This window comes from Amblyomma americanum, chromosome 5 (genome assembly GCF_052857255.1).
Source record: "Amblyomma americanum isolate KBUSLIRL-KWMA chromosome 5, ASM5285725v1, whole genome shotgun sequence".
NCBI classification, from domain to species: Eukaryota; Metazoa; Arthropoda; class Arachnida; order Ixodida; family Ixodidae; genus Amblyomma; species Amblyomma americanum.
Window position 1 is genome coordinate 193,320,931 of NC_135501.1, and position 22,900 is coordinate 193,343,830.

At 45.7% G+C, this 22,900-nt stretch overlaps 1 pseudogene; it reads right to left on the minus strand.

Moving 5' to 3' along the window:
* Positions 1–22,266: 22,266 nt before the first annotated feature.
* On the minus strand, positions 22,267–22,435 carry LOC144135567 (U2 spliceosomal RNA; annotated as a pseudogene).
* Positions 22,436–22,900: the final 465 nt, after the last annotated feature.

Sequence of the window (22,900 nt, forward strand, 5' to 3'; positions counted from 1 at the left end):
TCGCACTGCCTTCCGATGAAATGTCTGTGCACGAACTACCTCAGGGCTGCACCGTGCAGTCTAAACAGAACGAAGCAAAAAAGGGAGTGTGCTGGAGGAGAGCTTAGTCCCTTTTTACTCCCATATAGGCGCATGCGTGTTTAGAGTGTGCGAACTCTGTTCTACTGCTTCACTGCATGCATCAAAGTCTGCGTTATTTTGAGTTCTGTTCCGCAAAAAAAGAATCAGAGAAGGCCCACAATCTTGAGGTGATGCACAAAGATGCAGAAAAAGCAGGAACATGCAGGGTGTTGGGAGGTCGCCGCTACGTCGCTATCTCTGCATTTTTCACATTTAGTTTTTCATGTGTGCTGCGTCTTTACGACCAGATCAATGCCGGAGGGGAGAAACCTGAAAACAAGGAACCTATTCCTCGAGGGCGGTTTGGGGGACGTAATGCGCTCGGTTCTGGCTACCGCCGCCGCCGGCTACGGCTGCTCCCGACAAGACAGATTATGCACGTGATTCGGCTTTTGCCTGTTTTCAGCCGCCTCCACTGCGTACATGTCCTTCGTGTTGTTGCAGTTGGGAGCGGCGCAATCAATGCTGAGGCCTGCATCGACTATGTTCACCTCGCCACAAAGTATCGCCTCGCCTTCAGTCAATAAAAGATACCCTTTCAAAGGAGATGATTATGTGGGGTATGAGCAAGCGCCATGAATGTTTCGAGTTTTGTTCAAAATCGATGTCAGCATGGCACCCCATTCTCAAACTGTAGGAGGAATGCGATGAGTCCGGTTTCTTGCCTCGGAATAAGAGGAATATTTGGTTTCACTACGCAAATCATATTTTTTCACTGCCAAGGAATAACACCGTTTTTCAACTTTACAATTTCCAAAGCCCCATCTGCTTCCTACTCTCACTAGGCTGTGCTTTAAGGCAGCGCGATCGGCCCCGTAAACTTCAGCGCAGATTGCCAATACAACTTTTCGCTGCTGCTTACACCTTAACTGTACGCACGAGCAGTTTGGACTGTTATGCGTGCCCCCAGTAAGTTGCCTCTGGGAAATTCACAAATTCGAGCACTGCTGCGAGCGTCTAGTGGAAGTATGACGGCGCCTAGATGAACAAATTTGAAAAAAAAATCTATAGGCACGACATGCGCTACTTTCGGTAGTGCTCCGCGCAGGTAAGATGCTGTCGGTCCATTCGTAACGACTTCGTTGCTCGCTTCGACCTGTCCCGTCAGTGCAGGTTGCTACGCCGGGTAGTGGAGCGTTGTTGGTATTTTATGCTAAGCCGGGCGCGCTGTCTGACTTATTCCGAATGGTGTGGGTATGCAGCGACGCTGAGGACTTCTTCTTCGATATCAATGGGAGCACAGTGTCAGGGGTAGTCACAGCTTCCCTGCCATGCAAGAGCTTGACGGGTAGAGCCTTGGTTGTTTCCGGCACAGCGGAGCTATAGGTGAATACTGCGTGCTCAGAATGTGTAAGCAAAGCCGAGGTGCACGCCCCGCTGTCCGTTCGTAGAGCCAAGCCTGCAGGATTTGATTCCGGAGGGTAAGCGGGGACGGCAAGACCGCAGGAGGATTTGATTCGGAGGGTAAGCAGAGACTGCAAGAAATCAGCAGGATTTGATTCCGGAGGGTAAACAGGGACGGCAAGACCGCAGCAGGATTTGATTCCGGAGGGTAAACAGGGACGGCAAGACCGCAGCAGGATTTGATTCCGGAGGGTAAGCAGGGACGGCAAGACCGCAGCAGGATTTGATTCGGAGGGTAAGCAGGGACTGCAAGACCGCAGCAGGATTTGATTCCGGAGGGTAAGCAGGGGCGGCAAGACCGCAGCAGGATTTGATTCCGGAGGGTAAGCAGGGGCGGCAAGACCGCAGCAGGATTTGATTCCGGAGGGTAAACAGGGACGGCAAGACCGCAGCAGGATTTGATTCCGGAGGGTAAGCAGGGACGGCAAAACCGCAGCAGGATTTGATTCCGGAGGGTAGGCAGCTGCTTACCCTGCTTACCCTCTGGAATCCCTGGTTACCCTCTGGAGTCCCTGCTTACCCTCTGGAATCAAATCCTGCAAACTTGGCTCTACGAACGGACAGCGGGGCTTGCACCTCGGCTTTGCCAGGTGCTAAGTATTTCTTTACGAGGATGTCATCCTGTAAGAAGAACAACAACTGGGCTTCAACGCTTACGGGAACGGCGTGGGGAGGGAGATTCTTGCCTTTCAGGTAAGTAACTTATGAGGCACTGCAGCACGGGTTATGAAAGTAGCTGGGATATATGCGTGTTTGGGGCCCGCATAGCGAGGAAAGCGGTGTACTTAGGTGTTTGACCAGGGTGCAGGTCTTCACTGAAGGGTTGCACCTTTGCAGACGTACTGAGGCTTGACTCCTGATAGGTTAATTTGTTGACGATCTGTTAGTCGTATTGAGAGTTACAAATGATAGCACGCCTCGTGAATCATAGGAAAGCTACTGTAACTAGCAACGTAGCAGGAGACACAAACCAAGGACTCTTCCCAAGCGGGAAGTAGTGGGCTCTAGCAATGAACGCCAGCGGTGGTGATGCAAACTGATTGATTGATTGAGTAATGGACTGATCGGCCGATTTATTTATTCAGTTATTTATTTATTTATCCATTCATTTATTTATGCGCAGAAGATGCTGCGCACGCAAATATTTAAGTATAGATGTGGAAATCTCAACAATCGTGTGATTATACTCCTAACAGCAAATATCTAGCGCTTCAGCAGGACTTCTACCATGTTGCTCTATGAGTGCGTTGGTAGGCTTCACCAATACCAGCTCCTGGCGATTCATTATGAAGATAAACATGCAACTTGGGGATCAGCATACCATCGTGTCGTCATGCGTCAAGTGACCACGCACCGTTGAGCAGAGTTCCCAGTAGTTCGTCCGCTACTCGTTTCCAGAACACGCCATCCAAATGCGCTTTGCTATCAGGACTGAACTGAAACTGAGTCGATGCCCCCGTCCCCCTATGTAAGGAATGCACAGTTTTGTTCGCATTCAATTGGTCCAGAGCGCTGTGCTTTCATGAAAGGTTATAACTAAGAAAATTCGTTTCTGACACTGCTCAAGGCAGTACTGAATAAATCTTTCAGGCTAGTCATGAAGCATCGAGGGCCGAAGTCGCCTGCCTGACGCGATGAAGCCATCACCGCACTGAGCTTAGTGTGAGACGTTTCCCTGAATACCAAACCATGCGCGCAAATACGTGGCACTCAGCTGAGTTCAGTCCAGGCTTTAAAGCTACGGTGGCAGCCGATAAGCGCGGACTGCAATTTCTTAGAATGTAACTCACCGTCATGAGTAGAGCCAAAAAGGCGGCTTGTGTGCATGGAAACGAACATCGTTTGTACATTTTATCATTAAATTCGTTTTCTGGGGAGCCACAAATTGCGCATCGCCAGGTGACGTTCGGCACGAGCACAGTCGCATTATGCAGAGTGTATCGAGAAAAACTGCACATTTGGAATGCTCAGCTCTTATTTTATACACAGACAAAATAAACAACAGAACCATGTCAGAAAAGTGACAACCAGTTTGGTAGTTTTGTCGTGGCGACAGATGATTCTGCAACATATTGTGGTATTTTTCTTTATTTCTGTCCTTGCTACTAATGACAACTGATTACTGCAGAAAACTCTTTTTACACTCTAACATTTATTTAATTATTTACTTATTTATTACCTCAAAGACTACGGTAATAGGCCATTACATGAGTGATGGGCATGACAGACTACAAGATGATGGCCTCAATATTTTTATTGAATTTGATGGGGTTGGTAAGGTGTATGGCCTCTGGCGGCAGATCGTTCCAGTCCCGAGATGATTTGGCAAAAATCAAATTCGTGTCCAAAAATACTGGGAAAAATGTGCTGTGGCGACAGAACATTTCCTGCTATTATTTTCGACTTGTTACAAATACAGCTTTCATGCTGAGGCAGATTGTATGAACACGCTTTAGCTAAACCCAAAATAACTAGTAATAGTTGTAAGTGGTTATATTAAAAATAATAAAAAGCAAGGAAAAGATTTTTGCTAGCCCCGGCATCTTCCATCGATACTGAAGCGCCTGAGCTGGAGCAGCGGAAATAAAGGATAGCAGGCAGAATGGAGAAATGAAATGAAAGAGGTGAGGGGACAGGAAGAGAGGATAGGGGGTGAGGTAAAAACCATTCACACAATACTAAATATTTACAGGTTGCGCGTGTGATCAGTTCATGACGAAGCAATAGAAGCACACTCGCACAACCCTATGTTCTCTACAGCTGGAGTGGGGCGTCCAGCTGTTAATCGACCAAGGCAGCACTCGTGGAGCGTTCGGTCACTGCGCGTAACTATCTTGCGGATAGCAGACGGGACGTCAAGCCGTCCTGTTCGAGGATTGCACAAGGCTCATTCACGGGTGCGCGCACTGCCGTGCGGCCACAATAGCGTCTTGAGGAAGCCTGGTAGTATGCCCAGCGCCGGAAAATAATTCCCGCGTTCCGATGAATTCACCGGCGCTAATATAATCTCACAAAGTTGTGGGCCGTGCGTCAGCAATTCGAGGGAAGGACCGAAGATCCCAGCGCGGAGTAGGGGGACATCGGCGAGATTAAACAACGCGAGCCGAAATTCAGCACTTTTTCGAGGAACACGCACGCGATTAAATGAATCTTCTTCCACGAACTTCTAGAATCCAGCAGCCAGAGCGTGCCGAGCCTTACGGGCTTTTCTGTCGGGCTGACGTTTTCCTGGAGCCAATTACTTATTAATAACGGGTGAAAACCTGAATGTTTGAGTTACCGATTAGACGGCTAGCTTTTAATCTGGAGAAATTTTTAAACCCCTGGGTGCCGCCTTTTTTGGATCCTACCCGCTTCAATAGCTTTTTTGAACGGAGCGATACCCGACTATACAAAATATATTTTGAAAATGAACACGTTCAGAGAGGTTACGTAACGTGAGGACAGATTTATTTCCGCTCACAGCGCTGGCAGTGCTACTATACGGGCCAGAGAATCTCACAGGAAAATTCATGCGTCACGTCGGAATCTTACAGTGGCACCCAGAGAAATTCTGCTCGAAACGAAGCGGTTGTGCGTAGGACGATAGCTAAGCGTTAACAAAAAGATATAGCATAGCGTGATCGGCGATGCACTGCGGTGATGTGCTTCCGCGGGTCACCACTTCGTACGCGCTTATTGGTCCCGACGCAGTTGACGGGCACATGACGCCATCTGGTGTCCTCAGGGCGAACTGCGCATGCACTCTGACGACGCGGTGGCTACCAGTACTTCGATAGCGGTAACGGCAACAGAGTACGCGGCATTCTAAATGTGTCTAATGCTCTCTCCTACACTCAGCGTTTGTTAGGGAGCTGATTAAATCAGTATAGAGAGTAGGTCGGCGCTCGTTATGTTTAGTATGTCTATCTCTAAATGCATGTGTTTTGAATGCATGGGTACACGGTAAGAGAAACGTTACAGCAGTCCTGGTCACACAGAATGCGGAGGGGGGGGGGGGGGGGGGGGAGGTCGATATCGACGCTGCAGGGCCGCACAGCCTGTTTGTTTCCGCACCCACCTCGGAGCCATTTTTCCTGGCCTTGTCCCTTGGCTCCTGTCTGTTCTGATTACTCGAGAGCGCTAGCAATTGAAAATTTAAAGAGAGAACAATCAGAAATTTGATCGGGGATCACGTCCTCATAACCTTTGGGTTAATTGCTCCTCAAGCTCACAGCAGCCTCTCCAGGCGTTGTCGCTCTGTTCTTGTTCGGCGTTGTATGTGGACTGTGGGCTTAGTGCACTAACAAAAATATCTGCACACAGTTTACTGTATTTTGGTTCTGTGCGTCTGTGTTCTTCGTCTTCCTTTCACTCTGTTCTTTTTTTTGATATCTTCGAAAATGACGGAAAGAAGCCGACTTCGATAACCGGCGTGCTATTTTCTGCTCAGTGTTTTCGTATTATTACTTTTATCTGGCGATTCACGTTCCCGTTTTGCTTTTGTCTAGTTCACGAAGATTTCACGAAATTTGAGGAGCTTAAGTTCAGCTCTTTGTTGGGCCGAAGAGAATGATTACAAGCGCCCTTAATGAGGAAACCTTTTGCGACTGCAATCAAGAGTCACGAATTGAAGTCGGTAAGCTCATAATCCGTTCGAACCCAAAGAACCATACCCCCCCGCTCCCCCACCCGTCTTCGCCACTGCGCATGGCACAACCCATATGTCGCTGTTTTGTGAACAGCGTTCATTTTGCAGGCTCGGGTGAGGCGTCTGTAATTATGGCGTTCTCAGCGAGAAATTTGTTTCGCAGGCGATGGGAACATTCGAATTGTTACGGATCAGTTCTTTTCGTTTTTTCACAATACACTTTTTCTGCGCACTAACATGAGGCTACCAGTTATTTGTACGGTAGTGAAGGACGTCTTACAAGGCGCTACGTCGCAATCAATTAGCAGAACATCCTGCAATCAGTCGGAGTTTGCCAGAGCACCCATGAGCGTCGAAGCATTCAGCCGGCTGTCGTCGTAATCCTCATTGAGCGCCCGCCGACGGATGTTACGGAATCGAAGGTCTGTCTTCCAGTACAAACAACCTGGCGCGTAATTTTAAAGGCTACACCAACATTTACTGCCAGTTAAAGGAAGCGGTCAGGGACACAGGTATTGACCGCGACCATTGCTTATTTCCGCCAGACTATATATCTGCAAGAAGAGATCACACTTTCAATGTAAAAGAAATGAAATGCAGAACTAATTTACTAAAAATGTCATTTTTCCAAAAAACGATAAATCAATAGAACAGGTTGTCCCAGGAAGTCGTTTCAACAACATCTGATAAATCGTTTGCCGCGCTGCTGTAGTTTTATACTTGTTTTTTTTGTACGAAATTATGCTGCAAAGTATTTTCTGTGACAGTTTTTTCTTCTTTCCCTGCCACTACGCCCCATGATTGTTGTAACTCTCCCCCCCCCCCTGCAATGCCTAACAGGCGCTCTGGGTAATGTGATAATTAAATAAACATAGAAACTATAGAACTATAGAAACCTAGCAAGTTCGATAAAAGGAAACTAAAAGTACATTTGCTAATGGCTTTCACAGCTACTTCAGATGTATATTTTCTAGCGGCTCTTTGCATAAAGCTTGTGAACGCACGCACATGTGTATCAACCCTAGCGCAAAAGCCACACAGGGGCTACATACGAAAAATCTTTGCTTTCGCTTTCACATGCTTTGCTTTCACTTGCTCCTGTCCGATATTAGAGAGTTTTAGCAAAGCATGTATCGTACTGTCACCACCTGCCGCGACCTCCAGCCATCATAAACAAGCTATAACGCTTTAAGGTAACTGTGCATATTTTTTGCATATTGTTCTTGCGACTCAGTGCTTGAGAACGCTAATAGTCTTAAATGTGAACGATGACATAAGTCTTGGCCTTTAAAAAACTGTCGCCCCCGAAGCTTGGGCGGCATATCTCATTCAAAATTTCTGCTATTCTGCCTACGGGCAGTGTAGCTATGTGCATCGGTAAGAGTCCATCTACGCCGATAAAATTTAGGAGCACCGCGAAGCTTTCTTTCATTTGCATTTAGTTACGTTTTCAGAATTTAAGGCGAAGTAGCGATACAGATGGGTCAGTGTACTTTGTACAAACTCGCAAAGTGTATGCAGTCGAACCTCGTTATAACAGAGCTGAAGAGACCAGGAGATTAGTCATTATATCCATAGCTTCGTTATAGCCCGTGTTGACTGAGTTTCCAAGGTCCATTGTCATTTCTTCGCTTTATTCATTATTTATTTGAAAACAAATTCGTTATAATCATGTTCAACTGTATATCGTGAAAGAAAGAGAAAAATAAACACTCAGTCGCCTAACTGTGTGGAGCATGTGGTAAAGAAGGGGCGTTGTATATAACTTCACCTAAGAAAAAATCGACGTTGGCCTATATCGATGGACTCCCCCATCCAACGAAAAATGTGCTATTTTGGCTGGAAACGGGCATTTGGCAACGAAGGAAATAACAAGAAATGAAATACAGTTACCGCCACCACTAGCCGCTTTCACAAGAAAACCACCGTGAATCGTGACAGTTTCTTTGGTTCGGATCTCTGAGTCCAGGTCACGCGCTGATCACAGAGTCCTTCTGGTCCTGACGTCCCGAGTCATAATCAAGTGGTGCGATCAAAATGTTGCATTTTTAAATCCAATTTTCCCAGCAATGAAATGCGTTTATCTTCCCCATAAAACACCAACATGGCCATAAAAAGCAACAGAATCGATTTCTACTGATAAATCTCCGCTAGACTTGTCCTCGTAGTCCATTTAAGCGCAATGAGTTAATCAACTATGGTGAGAGAGATTGAGAACGAGGGGATGGAGTGATTCGATAAGCTGACTGCGATAAAAGTGCGTCGCTTAGGGCTCGCGGCGCTTACAAAGTTGGCTATTTCTGAAAAAGTTCTCGAGCACGTTCCAAACAAAGCCACAGTCAACGCCAGCGCTTCTTTGCACCTGTTTCTCTCTCGCGAAAAATCTGCCCCGCAGTATTGTGTTGTTCCCTCCGGTCTTCATTGCTTTCCAATCCAGTCACGTTTTTCAGGCGCCCTCGTCTACAAAGTATCTCGCGCGGCTTAAAAGCACGAGAGGCGTGTGTTTTGACTTACAAACAATCGCTCAGCTCTCGTTACGCTATTCACGGAATAACATCACGGCCAATCCATGGGCGAATTCCCTCTGCGGTTTTTAACACTGATGCCATAGCAAAGGCGAGATGCACGTCGAAGGAGGGAGCTTCGTATTGGGTAACCTTCCTTACCCCGATAAGCTTTTAAGCTTTCACCCAGCATCCCCTGAATTTACAATGTTATTTCGTACACCAGGAGAAACGCGCGATTTTGTGGGGAGTGAAGCGAAATACAGCGCGGCGTGTGAAAGAACTCAAGAGGGGCTATTCGCAAACTGTCAGCAAATAGAGAAGGACCAAAATTCGCGAATACCGACTTAAAGAGAAAGGAGCGCCATCTATCGTCGTTGAGCGTACGATTTAGCGCCACGAAAAGATGCAGAGGCTGAAATGAAGCCGGCGTCAGCGTTATGCATTGACAATGAGGACTCTCAAAAACTTAGCAGGAATTCCAAGCTATCATTTATACTTTTCGTATAGCGTTTCGCTTCCCTATCCGTATATCTTCATGGCTTTGCGCCAAGGCAGCGATCCGTTTTCGCATGGCGCGCAAGCATATGTGGTAAATATGTGAGCATGCGTTACAACGTTTCCTTGTGAGGAAGAGAGTGGGAAAATAGGGAGAAGACAGTCGCAGGAGTAAGAGTGTGGACGCTCGCGCGCATGCTGAATGCAAATTTCGCTGATTCTACTTCCCGAATTCGTTCGGCTTTCTTCTCGAAGGGTAGCTCCGCCACTGCTTTGGTGGCACTACCGTTTCTCGTTCCCCATACCTGGCTGTACTTGCCTATTCCCTCGTGCCACCTTTCAACCCATTCCCTACTTATATTCAGAATAGCGCTTAGTGCCAACCCGAACGCGACATTGGTTACGGTGATTGGCTCCTGCCCGCTCCCAGTTTTTCCAATCCTCTTATATTTTTCGCATTTTATGTAACCTGAGCCCAACCCTTTCGCATACGCTGAATGCGTACGCGTTCGCAATACTGTTGTTCACGCTGCCGCAATTCGGCGCTAGTCTGCAGTCTTTGGAAAGAAATTAGATTTTCTGCTCGGGCTCTGGAGCCCTTGTGGATGCTAAAATTTCAGATTGTCAGCGATAAGGGATGAAAGCGATCAGAAAAATGAACAAACCGTTATAGTGGTAAATCTTTTTTCAGAAACCTTTAATCATTGTCATGATGATTTGCTTATGGGCCAACACTGATCTGGAGCTTAAGCGAGAAGCGGTGACACTGAAGCGGTCCAACCAAAGGCACGTAAACAAAAATGCAAACAAAAGAAGCATGTAAAGAAACAAAAAATAAACAAAAAAGCAGCTGCAATAAATGTGATAGCTTAATGTTGATACAATTACAACGGACACGACAAATACATCTTGTGGACCCGCGTCTTGATCCAGTGAACAAACCATCCGCTTTCTCTGTGAATGCATTTCATTCAAAAACGATGCTTTCTGGAAGAGTTGGTAATTCGTACTTCTTGTAAATATTTGCGCACACACAAAGCAGGACATGAAAGATTACCTGTTTGTGCGCCTGTGCGTATCCCCTTTCATGTCCAACCTTATGCGCTTTTTTTTCGCTACATTTTGAAAAGTGCAAATGCTCCAACTCGCCCAGTTAAGCATACTTGTAAAGCTATCAACTGCCGCTAATACTATCGCACTGAAAACACAATGAAATTGAAGAGAACACAGGCGGCGTTTCAGCTCTATTATACGCTAGCATTCGGCTCCATTGATCGTACCTGCGCTCACTGTTGCAAATTAGTTACATGGGATGTCTTTAACATCAAACAATCATCAAACATTGTTGCTTCAAGAGGCTAAATTTCAGTCTTAATGAGATTCCAGTCCTTAATGAGAGCACAGCACACGGACTACATTAGTCCATTACGTCATACGAAGAGCGCAGTGGAACATTGCAGTGCGTCAGGATACGGCAAAAGCAGCGCAAAAAGAAGTGATGGTAATGTAGAGAAAAAGTCGTGTGCCCTCAATGCATGCTGCGAAATCGGTTACGTCAGCACTAATGCTTCCGTTTAAGCTTCAGAACCAACAAGCTGCAAACATTCGAAGAGCAGCTTCAATTTGTTGTTCCTTAGAACTCTTAACTTTCAACGCTACGGACCGGAAAGAAAACTTATACGATCCAAGAAACCCTGTATTAGGCATTATTTCCAGCGTTTTAAATATGTCCTAAGTTTGGAGTCACAGGGGTAAAAAAGGGAGGTTTCTTCTAATAAAATTATGGTCTATAATAGAAATATGATGCAGTACTGTGGCTGTGCTGCGAGAGGTAAAGACGGATACGGTGGGTCAAAACCTGTTGTCCCTTGATTCCTTTTCCCTCCTACTATGCACAAAAGGGGATAAACTGTTCCAATCTAGAAAATGTATTCAAAGCAAGGAGAAAAAAAGTTGGAGGGCGAAAGGAAAAAGCGCTTAAATTCGTTGACAAGCTTCGCATTAGAGCAGTTTTGTAACTTTTTTTTTCTGCTGCTATTTTTCTCCTTTCCAGAAGCTTTGCTAATATTTTTCCTTTGCTTTATTTTGCGCTTTTGTTTTTGCGGCGCTGATTTCGAGGGGCTTACATCAAGAGATTTTCTATATTAAACTTGTACGTGAGTTAGCGACAAACTTTTATGCTCGGTAGCGAAAAAAAATTGGGGGAAGGCAGGGCGTGACCTGAGCTAGTGACAAATGGGACAGGGCAGGTTGAATAATGCACTCTACCCCACGGCACGACCGCGCGAATACTTTGCCTGGTATGAATAAAAAAGAGATTCCGCCGGCCCCTCCCCCCACTACATATCTCACTTCTCCATCCCCCGGCGCCTATCCTGTCTTTGGTAATTTTTCGGGGAACACGTCCCTGTCTATCTTTTTTTTCTTCTCTCGTTCGCCTACTGTGTGAGTGAGCGTCCTGTCTATTCTTTATTACCTTTGCTCTGCGTCTCTTAGTGCAGTATCATTCCTTCAAGGTTGATCCTGCACCCCCAAACAACCAACCCATCAAACAACCTCCGCACAACCAACCGAACAACCCAACCACCAGACGGAACACAACAGAGTAAGACTAAATCAAACCGAACCAAACTGAACCAAACCAAACAAACTGAACCAAAAAAAACAAAACTAAATCAAACCAATCCAAACAAAACCAAAGTACAGAAATTATCCCGACCATGGTTAACATCCGTATCTTTAATGGAGTTCGCGTTCATTATTCTTCCTCTTTTTCCCTAATTTCTTCAACTATCCCTATAGTCCCATTGACAGTAATATAGCTTGAAGTACGAAACACAAGATAAGTCTTAGAAAACCCCGTACTCACCGGGCTCGGACGTGCCACCACGTCGAGAAAGACAATTCCGGAGCAAGAACAGCCGAGGTGCAAATGAACGTCCTCATCAGGGGTGCTAAGGGGACCCGAGGGCTTTTTCTTCTCCCCGGATGAAAAGAGAACCTGTTTCTTACGCTGTTTCTTGCACTTTTACTGTCTGAGCGTGTATGAGTGGGAGGCGAGGGGGCTTAGTGCACAGGTAGTGCGAAGCTGGCAGGGTCGGTATCCGCGGCTCCTTCATCAGGAACTGACCCCGACCACCTCGTTTGGGGCAGCAGACGTGACATTTCGGACGATGTTCTTTACGGACACATACCTTCTTACTGGATTTACTGCACCGGACTGCAGCCTTCTCATTTTCAGCCTCCGCTTTCTGTTACTGGACGTTATTCTCCACCTTATTCGGCATCTCCTTCGTATATGTTTGCTTGGTTGTGTGCATGCTTCTGTGCTTGCTTTTTGTTATTTCTTGTGGGATTACTTGTGTGGTTATTTCTTGTCTACTGGCAGGTTTCATTAATTTTGAGCATTGTTTGGGACCCATATTTAGTCGTCATGACGAAATTTTTCGCGGCTGTCTTTGTTGTTGGAGCACCAATTCACTGTTACCTTGTCCGCCACATCCCCATACCAGAAAAATAATATTCGTTTTGGCAAGTTTCCAAGATACCAATCCGGCTGAGAGGCTTTCAGTTCAGTGATCTGAATTTGGTGGCGATCACTTCTTTTCAGCTGCCATTTTAAACCGATCTTCAGAGAACTGGGCGCCATTAGGCAAGGACAAAGCTTCTTAAGGAATGGTACGATGGCAAACTATTATTTGTTATATAAAAAGTAATTGTTTGGAATGCAAATTGCGTTAACGCTTCTAAAAAAACTATTTATCGGTGCTAAACAATTTCACTGTGCGCATCTGTAAACAAATAACCTAAATTTTAACGAGGAACACGTTTGTAACGACGTTTCGGAGCTGAGAATAAGTAAATAAACTTTACGCATCGGTCAATAGCACAGAACTAGTGAGCGCGCGTGCGTCATGGTTGAATAAACGAGGAAGTGTCGCAATAAAAAAATATTTACAGTGTATCTGTAGTCTGCACAAGCGCCGCACAAAATGTATGGCTGTAGAAAACAAGTGAATAACAATGCAAAGGTCAGGGAGTATAGTTTATGCGGTGGTACAACTGGACAAAGTTCAGCGGCTTTGGACGACAAAACAAAAGCCTTGGGAAAGTGTCTCTTCAGTTGCGCTTGCATTAGCAGGCCACCATGTGTGTCTTTCCTAAGCTCTATCCTGTACAATAATTCTCTATAGACAGTCTGTAGGCTCCTTATAGACTCTGTTGCCTTCCTACATGTATTTATTTTTGGTTATTCATAGTTTACAGACTGCCTTTGGAAAAGGTCTACTAAAAGTGTATGACCGCAAATCTGTACATTGATTATAGCCTGTCTATAGGATTTGTATTGCCTATAGACTGTTCTATATGGTTTGTCTACAGAGATTCTATAGACTTTATCAACAGGAGTCTATGAACAGTCTATAGACTGCCTAAAGTATTGTAAAAGAGGTTTTGAGATTGTTGGAATTTACCTAAAGTGTAGCAGTTATAGAAAATCAGCAGGTTACCTTCGAAGGTGCGGCGAATTTCAGCGTAAGCTGGTCGTGAAACCGTCCTCACTACATTGTTTCTCACGAAAGAACAGGCTTACCTCTGCAATGCACGGCATCTTCTGTGTGTCGCCAATCTACTTAGAAAGTCGAACCTCGAGCGACATCGTGCGACTTCGTATACGTGAAGATCCGCTTGGTTGCAGCAGTATTATCTATAGCGCTCGTGTTTTTCAGCCATTTTCGCGAATTTCTACTCTCGAGTACATTTCAAAACAAGTCAGACACTGTAAACAAATTAGCTTCTAAGGGAGTGAAAAAGGGGTAAACTCCCCTCTAGCTCACTCTTTTTAGGGGCAGAGTATCCTGCACATGTCTCAAAGTAGATTTTCACCACTAAATACACGGAATGCTCACTGTTATCAATGGAGGCATATTTCTCTCTGATAGCTCATCAACTTGATGCAGTTAGCAAAGCAGGGAGGCTTCTAAACGCGGCATTTAAGGAAAGAAGCTTCGTCTAAAATATTTGGTAGCTCCAACAACTTCGCGTGTTCCGAAGAATCAATCTGTTTCTGTTATCAACGCTAAGTATTCTGTAATTTTAGTGATGAAAATCTATCCCAGGTCTTGGGCAACATACCCTGCCCTTATTAGGGAGTGCTCTAGGGGACCGTTTACTCCCTTACTACTCACTTATAGGGTAATTCGTGCTTAGGGCGTGCCGCCCCCGCTAGCGAGCGAGTTAATAAAGGCACACTCACGAACCACACTCAACCATCCACATGCCACGCATGCCGTAACCCTGTAACGCAAAAGAAAGTCTGACGCCTCACACCGTGAAGCGAACCTTCCTTCATTCCACAGGTAAGACCACTGTTAAGCAGAGCGCCTAATACTAACACAGCATCGACCTGAGCTGTTGGCAACATTTCACAATTGTAACGCTTTTGGGCAATCGGTGTGTACTCCAAACTGAAATCAAACATCTGTTGTAATAAAGACACTGCCTAGAGGCAACCACGTTACTCATAGGCATTAATTCACAGTGCTCTGCGCAACAAAAAAAAAGCCGTCGTTGAAGTAGCAATGATGCCTAGACGGACAGACAAAATGCTGGCACACGGAAGTTGATATTGCGTAAGCAGTGTTTTGAATCATGCAAATGATACAGCAACCCACCGAACCGCAGTAATGACCTATTTAATTGTGTGCATCTGCCCTCGTATTGCCTTCCTCGCCAGTAAATTCTCTCTGGCAGACAACGAAATGTTTTAATTATGAGCATAGCTATTACACGGTGCGCTCGAAAAATACTAAGTTTAATAGCCCAGACACAGTGGCCGCGAAGTTCCAGAGAATGCACCTTCCACTGTCCCGTTTCCAGGGGGACCATTTGGTATGCAAATTTAATGACTGCCGGCTTTGTCGTGCTCGAGTTTGTCTGTTTCATTTTTTTCTTCTGCTCTAATTTTGGTCAGTAATCTCGTTTCCACAAAAGAGAGGGTGGTTTTCATGAACAGGAAAGGCAACTTAAAGGTGACATTCCTTTTCCAGGACAAAGGACAAAATTTGCTCCCCCCCCCCCCTTTTTTTTTCACACCGTTCGTTTCTGCCCGGCTTGCAGTAATTACGAGAGGGGAGAAACTATGGGCTCGCCAAAACGTACTCCCCGAAATTCCAAAGAGAAAATAGTACCACTCATTCCATAATCTCTGCTCGTGTTTGTTCTCGTTTGTCATTTGCGATTGTCCGCTACCTTTTTGATTGTACTGTTTTGTGGCAATAGGTGAAAGAAGCACTTACTGTGTTTTTTTTTCTAATCTTTTTGCGTTGAGTACAAAACGTCTGGCTTGCAGCATCCTTCGCTGGGCATTTTGTTTGTTTGCTTTTTAAGTTTAAGCCACTTCGATGGTTCTAAACTATGCTCATCCCAATGTGGTATGGTAGCATTACATTGTACGAGCCCTTGTAATTAATCGCGCATACAAGATGTAAGTGTAGTAAACGAGTGAGTGAGTAAAGTGTGTAAGTAGACATATAAAAATAAACATACATAAAATCTGGCAGCATATTGACTGGCGACACGGTGTACTGAGGACCAGCGCCTTCTGGTAGTAAGCTTACTACTATGATGAAACCTATACAAAGCCCTGCTATAGAGCGATGTCGACATTATTGGCAACTTCGGCCTCACCTCATCGACGCAGTCTAACTTGTCGCCTTGCCGCTAACACTATACTTTGCCGGGCTGCACAACCGCTCGTTTAAGCGTTGTTGAGTTTGGTTTCGACAAGAATGCCTGGTTGACGGCGCTGAGAGGCAACAGTTTAATTAACATAAAAAATAAGCTGGGCTATGAATCCCGTTCTTCTTGGCGAAAGAAATAAATTGCGGCTAAAGTTTACATTCCCAACATTTAAAAAAAAAACACAGTCACACCTCCATAGGGCTTCTGCCTCTTCTCATCAGTCTTCAAAGTTCTGGAATACCAGGCCAGAACCAACATACATGCCAGACATTTATTTTTTCGCAACATCCATGAATAAAATCACCTCTCAGATAAACAAGTCTACATTGTGACTAAGCATTTCTTTTTACATTTTAATCCATTTGATCCAAGGCGTCCATTGGCCGTGGCGAAATATCTGAATAAATAGAGAATAAAAGAAGCAACTGCGTCTTTTAGAGTTGTTTTCTTTACTCCTTTTCCGGAATCCTGCTTCGGGCCTTTCCTTCAAACACATAAGCAAGATAAATAAGAAACGACCCGATCTTGCCTTCCTAAAATATCAGCACAACTCTTAAAGTGAGTGCAGCTGACGATTATTGCTTTCACATTCAAAATTACCGGCGTCTTTAATCAGCGGGTGCCAAGCGCGGAGAAAGAACAAGCCAGCAATACACACGCAGCGCTCACAGCGCCAGCTTAGCAGTATTCATTTCTTTGTCAGCACTTCGTGCATCAGAAACGAATCCGCAGCAAAGTGGAACAAAAAAGCGTGGTGGCAGGCACAGCTGGCAACAAGATTCCCCCCCCCCCCCCCCACACACACACACACGCCCGCCCTGGGCAGAGAACAACGAAAAAAAAGTGAGAAATAATTGGAAAGAATTGCGGGCGGGAAACAGATGCCTGGTGGCAGACTGTGCGGGCATGGAATCACTTTGCAGCCTGCTTCTATGTGCAACTTAGCGCTAGGGCTGTTGTAAAAAAAAAAGATTAAGGAGGATGAGAGGTCAAATAAGAAAAAAAAAGGTGGCTACCGGCGCCATGAGCATATGAAAATGAGGTGTTAACACACCGCGTGGCGGCAACAGCCCACGCTTCGTTTTTCTTTTGCTCCAGAGATGGCAGCACGCGCCGGTACAAGAGATTGGCGGCTCTCAAAGATACCATGGCACTAGGATTTCATGCTCCTCTCCTTCGGGGCAAGCGCCAAGGGGTATACTCTGAAACCAGTGTGCGGTTATATTCACGACTATATAATTACATCAGGAAGATTCTTCTGCCAGAATGATAATTCACTGCTTTTTATTTTACGCTTTTTTGTTATTTTTTGTACAAATTTTAGTATAAGGCACTAAATTTTCTAAATACTCTACTCCCTGTCCATGAGGGCGTTTGTATCCGCAATGCACCCTGGCAAATCCCCCGCCTTTGGTGTGTGCCATTAAACCTCAAGACATCATCACCATCACTCTGACACACTAAAGCAACGGAAGTTTATTCGACACCGATTTGACAATTCGGAAGTAGCGAAAGAGAATGAACCTATGAATGCGACTTTTCATAACCCGCCTCTTTGTGTCTCGCGAGCCGGCGAATTCATAGCGCGACATAATTTTTGTAATGCTTGTTCTACACCGGACTCCGTATTTTTGGGTTGCATCGAAGCGACCGTTGGGGTCAGCAAACGGGGAGCAAAATTTTCAAAGCCGTTGGCACGTTAGAGCTACACTCGGTGTGCGAACACCTTGGACAAGGTACGCCGAAACTATTTAATCAGTTCTTAAGAACATGTTCTTACCATTTTGAACCATTCTAGACCATTTAGAATCTAGGACCAGTTCTTGCTTGCGAGAGCTGCATAACTTGAAGCTCCGCAACAGCTGTCTTTATGCGTAAAAGGCTTCATACCGTCTCTTCCGTCATAAGAGCCTGTTCGTTTGTTCTGATTCGAGAACAAAGTTTATTTATAATGAGAATATACAACCGCATCCTGCTTACCGTGTTATCTCTTCTGTGATACCCATCGTTTGTAGTCAGCTAATGCCTCGTGTAACCTCCTTTTAAACCTATTGCAGCATGCAGGTTCGTAGGCAATCTCCTTTCCAAACGAATCTTCTTCCCTTCCTATCTTCCAATCTTTCGCTTGTGTTTAATAGGCTTTGTTGGCATTTTTGACCCGAAGTTCCTTCTGCGCATTTCCTATTACTTTCTTCAATAGGTACATCTTGTACCTTTTCTTCGAAGCTGGCCTGCTTTGTCCTTTTTTACGCGGGAAACTTTTCCATCCCGCACACTTCCTTACGGTGGTAGGAGGCGTCCGGAATGTGAGCGCTGCGAAATTAGATAACTCGCCGCGGTGGCTCAGTGGTTAGGGCACTCGACTACTGATCCGGAGTTACCGGGTTCGAACCCGACCGCGGCGGCTGCGTTTTTATGGAGGCAAAACGCTAAGGCACCCGTGTGCTGTGTGTTGTCAGTGTACGTTAAAGATCCCCAGGTGGCCGAAATTATTCCGGAGCCCTCCACTACGGCACCTCCTTCTTCCTTTCTTCTTTCACTCCCTCCTTTATCCCTTCCCTTAAGGCGTGGTTCAGGTGTCCAACGATATATGAGACGGATACTGCGCCATTTCCTTTCCCCAAAAACCAATTATTATTATTATTATTATTATTATTATTATTATTATTATTATTATTATTATTATTATTATTATTATTATTATTATTATTATTTATTAGATAAAGCACAACCATATAAACCACACGCACGGGAAGCGCATACAGATGGCTTCCTGCAATTGGGGAGTTGCATTCCTTTGGCGTCATTAAAAGGCAAGCTTATATTACGGCACGACTGTTACGGGCTCCGAGAAACCGGCAAGGAATGCAAATATAGTGAATGTGCATTCCTTAAATTTTCTATTCTCTCTTATCTCTTTTAGAAAAGAAGAAAAACCTAGAAAAATTCAAGCTCCCTCACGCGTTCCTATGCTTAGTTAAAGGAACAGCTTCTTTCCAGAGAACACCTCGGGAGAAACTGCTAAAGTTGACACGCAGTTGGACGATAGGCTTTAAAACTTCTAAAAGCACGCTGCTTTTATTCCTGCTTCACCATTGTCTCGGGATTCCTCGTAGTTGCCGTTCTATCGTCTCTTCTTTCCCCCTTTATTTTTGGTTTCCTTGTTGCTATACGCTTTTTCACCGAGCATGACAAATGTAGCGCGAAATTAAGTCGGGCGCTGCATGCGACGTTCATTACGCTTTCGAATACTTTGAGAAATGAAACGTAATTGCGCTTAACTGCCGTCGCCAGCGCAGCTAGCACCGGTGGCTCGCATTTTCCGCTGCTCCCCTAGCTCCTGTGGCGTAAGCGAAATTCATGGCTTCTGCCGGAACAACAGATTTCGCTAAATTATCATGGTCATTACCGTGTGCACTTACCTTTGGGGCTATAAGTGAGGCCGTGGCTTAACGGCGCAGCGCCCATACTTAAGCTAGAAAGAAAAGTAAAACCTTTTATTAGGTAGACATTTGTTATGCAGTTTTTGTTCCATTATTTCTCAAACTCTATGCGGAAATGCAATTAGTCCTTGCCCGTAAGGATATCCTGTTTGATCAAACCTGAACGGATTGACGCAGTGCGTACTGTGATGCTCACTTACTTCCAGAGCACATTACACCTTTAGTCTCTTTGTTATCCTTTGCGTTCTTACTGTTGTTGCGAGCGTCGATATTTCTTCAGAAAAATAGGTGGAAGGTAGACAGAAAGAAAAACAGAATAGTTTGAGTCTTGCTTGCTGCATTAGCCAGACGCTATGTGGCTGAAGGGAAGAGACGCGTGAGATTCGTTTATTCTGGCTCGGTCGTTATCTGCCAAGCAGAATTATAACTCCCACATGCAGTGAACGTCACCTTACTGTGCTGCGCTGTTCTGTTATACTGCTTTTGAAGCGAAAAGACTCACTACACTAGGTAAACCACTCGTCGCGCAGGCTGGAGAGCGACATTGAACGACCTTCAGCCCAACCACGTTATTGGTGTATGACCATATGTGATACGGTTATGGTGTCGAACCCTTGACCTTGACACATGGCCTTTAGTTGACCTTTGATATTGGGTGGCTTTTAAGTTGACCTCTGGCCTTAAAGGTGCACTAAAGAGGAATCTTAACTCGCCTTTTAATCGCCATAACTCAACCTATACGTTCCGGGCATTCTACGAAACCTCCAATTATTGTCCTGTGCGGCCGATTTCCTTAATTTAAATCGGATTAAACGTCCCGGCTTCCGCCTTTTTTTTTTCTTTAACTCAACGGGGTAGGTACGAGGAGTAAACGAACACGTCAGCCAGTCCCGTGACGGCTTGCCGCTCTGCCATCGGCGGAGTGATACGTAAATCAAAGAGTCCACGTGTATTTTTCTTTACGTGGGCCTAATTTGCGACTATATTGTCTGTGACTGAAACTTTATTCATAGAAGCCTAAAAAACAACATAAAAGCGAAAGCAAATCCGCCACTGGACTGGCTGAAAGGCACTCCACGCGTTGGCTGACTCCGCCTACCTACTGCATTGAGTTCAGAAAAAGGCTTAGAGCCGGGACGTTTAATACGATTTAATTAGGGCAGTCGGCCGCACAGGGCAATAATTCGAAGTTTCTAAGAAAGCCCGGAACCTGTAGATAGAGTTCCCATGGTAAAAAAACGATTTCAGATTTTTCTTTAGTGCACCTTTAAGAACATTCGATGGGGTGATGTGAAGCCATGTGAAGACATCCGATGGGGGTGTCTTAAGACCATGTGATACCACGTCATAGCCACGTGGTCATGTGGGTGTATACAGAACGGCTTTCGCGAGCGTGTAGCGCAGCTGCCACGGACGAGACGCAGACGCGTAGCAAGTGTCCTTGCTTTTCGCTGAATTCCAGGGTTAGCCAAGTTAAGCCACAGCCAATTGTTTCCCTCGGCTCTTCTGTCGTCTTGCTGTTTTGTCGCTGCCCTGTTTTTCCAACGTTCTGCTTTGACGCATGCTGCCACTGAGACGCTTGGGAAGCGGCGCACTTGACAGAAGAATACAGCTATCGGAAGAAAAGAAGATCAATAAACACAACGAGTGCTGCCGGAAAATGGGCGCCATTCTCTCCGTAATACAATTTACAGTGACTTTCCCTCTGCACCTTTCCTTTGTTGTTGAAATGCAGCAATTTCTCAATTTGGCCCTCACCTATGTCGAACATTGCCTAAGCTGCAGTGGGTGCAGCGTTTGTGAGTGCGTTTCCGGAGCGAATTCCGCTTATTGTCCGTCTCGCCGGCACCAATGCCACAGCCTCCCACTGAGCTGCACGGCTGTTATACTACTAAAAGCGCAAAACCAAACGTCGCGGGCAATCAGAGCAACGTGTGTCAGAACAGGGCTTGCGGGGAAATCGAACGCTGACAGCAAAGCCGGGGTCGTGAGAAAGGCATGGGGTTAAAATGGAGTGGCATCAAAGACAGCAGAGATCTATATCTGTGCGGAAACGCGAAGCATGAATCTCTAGTAGGCATTTCCGTTCGCCCAAAATAGGGCTTTTAAATGGGAGAATAGCTCTCCTGACTTCATTCTAAACCACTCCCAAGATTAATAAAATTATAGCAGAAAATTGGTGCGGACGTTTACTCTTCCAGCAATGTGAATTTCAACAACATCTAGGGAGGTTAAAATTGCAGACGTCCATGGGAGTGTTTAGTGACTCTGGATACGGGTGCGGGATGAATGCTGCGTTCATTCCTCTACACTCACATTAGTGCCACAAGTGAACTCCAGTGAACGACTCGTGACGTCACGACAAACACCACCTTGTTCGAATCATTCAGTGATAGGTGTTCTGGCTAATATGTGTGCCACGTTGCCATTACGTCATGCGTGACATCACTCTATTCTGTCAAATCAGCGTTGCGAATTCTCGTGATTTCATGCGTGAGGTAAGTCCATTCTGACCAACCAGAGTGATGCGTTGCACCTAGTGTATTACGCCGACGACACCGACGCCGCATAAACTGGAGCCCTGGTCTTAACAGCTGCAATTGTGTCTGTCTTGTAGCCGGTTGTAGAGTTAAGCACGATATCACTACATAATTAAGATAAGTTATCAGCTGGCAGTAAGGGCGGTGCTTGTAGTCATCATCTTGGGCACCAGTATGCGACCGGTACGCCACTCACTCTGTCGTCATATTAACCCTTCAGGCGATGCTGCTGCTGCTGCAGTTGTTGTTGACAGGAAGAATGAAAAGGAAAGTGCGCTGGCCTGCCCACTGGCTCAAGCTGAGCCACCAATCGCTGCCACATGCTGAAAGTAGGAGAGTTGAAAGATAGGAGTGCAAAGATGGAAAGAAAAGATGCGCATTATATTATAATCCGGGCCGATCCCGGAGGCAGTGCAATACCGGGCCTACCCGTGCCGGAGTGCTTCAAGCACTCCACCATATTCTAGAAATAAGTTTAATATCTTGGGTCCAAATAGGACCCGTAGCAGATATTAAATCAGAAAAGCCAACTACGAGCTGCACTCGTCAAGGTAGATTGTATCAATATCGCTAATGACGAGCCACATTCTCGTGTAAAGTGACCGACCGACCAGCTAGAAACGGGTGTACAAAGTGGTGCACCTGGGAAAGCCACAGTGCCGGACGCAAAATCATATATCACGAGGCAAAACACGTGCAACGCTTCGGCCCTAAAAACGAGGACAGACAACAGGAATATCTTCGCCAACAATATGATTGAGCTTCCGCCCCACCCTGCAGTAGGTGCGGGGTTCGATCGCTGGTGCCGCTTAGTACCCACAAATGACACAGTGGATTCAAGCTTTCCCCTGGCCTGGCGATCAGCTCATCTGGGGTGGAATTCTTGGGAGCAGATGCCCTTCCTCCATAAAAAATGCTTCGTCATCAACAATATGATAAAAACTGTCGGCTTTCGCCGGCCAAGGGAGAGGTCGCTATTTGCATTTTAGCATTTTAGGATGGTGACAGTGTGAGGCGCAA